The 5,081-nt window shown below is 36.6% G+C and overlaps 1 long non-coding RNA gene across 1 annotated transcript; it reads right to left on the bottom strand.

Moving 5' to 3' along the window:
* Positions 1–2,345: 2,345 nt before the first annotated feature.
* On the bottom strand, positions 2,346–3,300 carry LOC128732649 (uncharacterized). Its single transcript, XR_008411824.1, has 3 exons — positions 3,205–3,300; positions 2,659–3,100; positions 2,346–2,598 (listed from the first exon to the last, which is right to left on the bottom strand). It is a non-coding gene; the product is annotated as an uncharacterized LOC128732649 (long non-coding RNA).
* Positions 3,301–5,081: the final 1,781 nt, after the last annotated feature.

Raw genomic sequence — 5,081 nt, 5'->3', positions numbered from 1 at the left:
AACGGATTGGTTTGGTGGTCTTCTTTTTCAGTAAGTTCTAATGAATATTTGTCAGAACTGTCCCATTCTAGGCAAAAACCACGGAATTTAATAATCAACAGAATATACTGAACCATCTGCCAATGCATGAGCAGACATTAGAATGTCACTAAACGAAGTGTTTTGCTGTCAACCTCTCTTTCAGCACTCTTTTTGCCTACCAAATATCGCTAAATCGAGATCCCGCTAAAATCCCGCTGAGTTATTTAAGAAACCCGCTAGATTCCCGCTAGCCGCTGTTTGGTTATTAAGTCCCGCTGTCCGACTTGAAATCCCGCTAAATCTAGCGGGAAAACCACTGATCTGGCAACGCTGATACTTATAGGTATCGTTTGTTTTTTTTTCTAACCTGACGTAAGGCGAATTTAGACAAACCACATAAACGGGTGACTTAAGCGCCACTGTTCGAGAAACGCCCACCCACTAACATTTTCGGTTGCCCGGCATGAGACTCTCGTAGAGAGAGGTTCTTTTTATCCCGAGTTCAGGAAGGGAAGCAAGTAAGCAGATTTAAAACACCATGCGCTCGGCTTGAAACGTCGGATGACCATACCTACGCACAGACCTGATGCTTGAAAACAGTAGGATTTTATCTAGCTAAAGCAGGCAAAATGACGCGAGATTTTCATCGATGGAGATTGTGAACAATAAGAGTGTCTCTAGCTGATTCCGGAGTCAACCTCTCTGGTAGGAAAGGAACTCAAACTATTGGAACTCCATCAACCAAAGACATGAAAAGTGAAAACCTCCGCATGAAGGTCGTCGCATTATCTCTAAACTAGAAAACTAGCAAACTAGAATTATTTAAGAACGACACTTAACATTATTTATTCACTGGTTTTTAAGGCGGAACTGAAAGTGGCTAACGTTATTGTGTTAGTGCGACAAACACTGTACTGCACATCTCATGTGTTCGTTAAAAACCTAAACGTTTATTTGAATATTGCATTAGTATTGGTAAAAAAAGCAAAGCCTGGGTGCTAATTCCGTTATCGAAATTTGACCTTCTGTTTTTATACGACAGACTTCGCAACCAGCTGTTAGAACACAGGACAGTGCGAGATCAGTGCTACGATCCTATTGACTCTAACAGCCTCTCCCAGCCGAGATTCGAACATACGACGACTGGCTTATTAAACCAGCGTCTTACCTCGAGGGCAACTGGGAGGAGTAGTATTGGTAATATATGTCAAATAGCGGAGCTTCCAAACATAAACAGCTGATCCGCAGCCAACCGCACTGACTACAAACATACCGAAAAAGGGTTTGTTTTCTTTATCAAGGCATTCCGATTCAATCAAAATTAACAGCAGCAACTGAATAATGCGTGAATCACTACACTCAAAAAAATATAAACGTATATGCTATTGGGATACACTAATAAAACGGTGCAATAGATTATTGCACCTGGCAGGAATTTAACGAGTCCTACGCAAATTCTTTTTTTAATAATAATTATCCTGTACTTACTAAATACATTGAAAATATGCTGGTCAAGCAAGGAGGGGTGCAGTGGGGAGGCAATAACGAAAAACTGAGTTCAAATTGCTAAATTGCAAACGTGCGTGGTAAACGCAGAAAATAACCACGCTAATAATTTTCGCGTGGGACTCTAAATAGGTGGAAACTTCGTAATATACCCGTTACAATTTATTATGCTAATACACATACAAAGTAGAGTGACTATATACAGAGTGGCGACAATGTCAAAATTGGAATGATAATTATCTGTCAGTGTCATTCCAATCGAGCAAACAACCTATCCAACGCGTATGAAGGAAAGAGAAAGAGAAACCTAGGATAAACCGCATTGCATACATTTGGGATGACTTGGCGCCACTCTGTATATAGTCACTCTAATACAAAGTATTATTTTCTATGCATCAAATTGACATGACGTTTAACCATGATCCTTATGCGTTCCACACATAACGCAAATATGCTTTACATTTATTACGGATTACATAACATCTCATCACCTATCACATAAATATTTACCTTTAAATGGGTATCAAAATTAATATTACGTTTCCGTGCATATAAATACAAACAGAATTTAATATTATAAATTATGAATTGCAACGTAATATTCAATCATTAAAATGATAAAATGTAAGTTGATAATTCATTTGCTGTATGTAATATTACATTGGATGTGATATTAAATTATATTAAAGAATAAAAATATAATTTAATAAAATATAATTGTTAAATATTATTTTTTTCTTTATTTTTGAGATATTATCAATAAATTAATATATAATTTAATAAAATATAATTAAAAACATAATTTATAACAAGGCCACTCCAATGGTCCATATTGGTGGGCTGCAATCTTTTAATCAAAGCACTTCGATCAAGCTGGCCACTTTAGCTTTGATGTCCTGTTATCGCAGGGACCTGCTGAAGATTGTGCGGAGAACGTAGCGGGCAACTTTATACGAGATGTGCACGACGTCTTTGGCGGAAATGATACCATTGCCTTCGATTTTCCCGAAGTATCACCACATAGTTGTGGAGATGTAGCATACATTCCACCATTAAAGTTGTATTATAAGACTGTGTGAGAAAAAAGAGATCAAAATCATATATTTTCCTTCAGGAGATAAAATTACTTACACAGTCCGCCCTGCGAATGGCTGGACTTGGTTCCCAAGCCGCCTGATGATGAAACTTGTGATAGGATTTGCTGTTAAAGTCATTAAACGACGGTTGATTCTTAATTTGCGATGCTACCGTGTTGGATTGGTATACATTTTCCCATTTTTATCATGAACGTGTATTTTTTGGTCCTCTAGGATGTTTTTCTGTACGTTTGTGAACGTAAAGTGCATTTTTGGTGCGCACACAATCAATTTTGCTGACAAATGTTAAATTTGTTTGGTTGGCACCTGTTAGCACAACGAATTGGAAATTCTATTATCTGCGGTAACGTTCCGGGAGTCCTTCAAATTTCCATGCCTGTATTACATTACTTATCCAGAGCACTAGCACTGAATAATTGCCTCCAAGAAACATCACTTGAATCCAGAAAATGACAAAAGAACCAACAGCCATTATACTGAAAGCAGCAAGAACAACAAACCGGAAAGTCGCAGAGCACCACGAACCAAAAATGAATTTTGATTAGTTATTTTTAAATTATAATTACCTAAATCAACCTACCTGCCCGAATGAGGTTGCTGATTGATACAAGAGATGTTTTACGGACAATCCGAAACCGAAATATTGACGAGGATGTATTTTATTTATAACGCGGGGAAAAACGGAAAAGCACTGACTGTACTCGCGCTGCGCGGTCTGACTTGACAATGACGTTTTCGGTAACCCTTTAAAACCTGATTTAATCCACCTATTGGTGAAAGGAACCTTTGTTATACGGTCTTACTTGCTATTTGAGATAGAAATCGACACGTCTTCGGAACATAATTCATCTATTAGTTAACGTTGCATTGTGCGTTGGTTTACATAAAAATTTTGGAAATTGAATAAGCTTACAAAATTTGAACAAAATAGTAGCACTTACAAATTTTGATAGTTCTTTTTCTCATGAAATTGCTGAGTAAGTTGTTACTAATGTGGGTAAGTGCAAGCAAAAGTAAGTTGTAAGAAGAAATATTATTCTTTAACATATACATTGCGTAGTAAAGGTCTAGTTTATAGGTTTTTGAACTATGCATAACTATGCATCAATAAGGTTTTCTTGAAAAAATTTCATCAATTTTTATTAACCTTCGGTTACTCACGCTGTTATATTCTGAATAACATGTGTAGGTTTTTGAATGCCATATTTACCATTCGGTGTTTAACTAACGTATATTCTTCAAAAAAATGTTCAGCAAAATGTCTGAATTATTCAATACAATAATACTTTAAATTGTTAGGAAAATAGATCAGCATAAACCGAGAGCACAGAAACGAAGCAAGCAGCATGTGAGGTGTACCCAAGGTTGCCACCTGGTTTTCCCAAAAATCTGGCGAACACGAATAAAAGTGTCTGGCAAAAATCTGGTAGTAAATTAGTCCGATGGGGAGGCGTTTTCCTGAAAAAATCTTGCTCGTTTTGCTCACCGTAGATGCAAAATTTTGTCCAAAATTAGAAGTGATGACCTTTTTGCAAGACGGAGGATCGAAAATCTGGCACATTGCCAAATATCTGGAAGGTTTTAAGCTTTGTCTGTTGGTCTGGCGCGCAACCAAAAATCTGGCAAAATCCAGATTTATCTGGCATACTGGCAACCGTGGGTGTACCGCTATTGGCCCCAAACTGGAATTTTTTTCACGTTACTTCATATGGAAAAATGATGTCTGTATGTAGCAAAACTATCAGCAAATGTAAAATGTTTAAAATGTATCCGTCAGTTGGTAGTCGAGTAATTCGGAGTTAAAATCAGGGCATTTTTATAATCAAAGTTCTACAGTTCCTAAACAAGCAAACATAGAGGTATATTATTTTCAGCAAAGTTGTGTATTTTTACTATTTGTATAACTTTGTAACACATGAAAAAGTCATACAACAATTACAAAAAGAGCTAAAATAGAAAAACTGATTTTACAAATACAGAAACAATAAATAAGATTTCTCTGTCTTCGCTTCTATCTCAGGTTACAGTATTCAGCAAAATTTCTTGCAATAATAGGCTCTAAAACTTTGCAGAACATATCAATGTGTTATATTGAAACTGAAAAAATTTTTTTTTTACTTTTAGGGGGATTGATCCAAATTAAAATTGCACCAGATGATAGAGCATTCAATTTCAAGAAACTCTTCCGAAGGTTCGATAAACTTAAAAACAAGTTTTCCTAAAGAATCTGACTAAAGAATTGACAGGTAACTCATTTTCAGTTCGTCGAAACCAAGTGCGCATGAATCTCGATGAAACCTTCTGAATCTTTGCTCGAAAACTTGTGGAGTATCAGTCGATGAACGCGACTGAAAATAATGACTGCAAGCAAACGGCAACAAATATCATCGTATCATCACGAAATCGATCCGTGCTGCCTAACGAAAACACCAGGCAATCAAATTTGTATCGTACAGT

This window comes from Sabethes cyaneus, chromosome 1 (genome assembly GCF_943734655.1).
Source record: "Sabethes cyaneus chromosome 1, idSabCyanKW18_F2, whole genome shotgun sequence".
NCBI classification, from domain to species: domain Eukaryota; kingdom Metazoa; phylum Arthropoda; class Insecta; order Diptera; family Culicidae; genus Sabethes; species Sabethes cyaneus.
The sequence above is the reverse complement of the archived record's forward strand: the minus strand, read 5'-3'. Positions and strand labels throughout refer to the sequence as shown.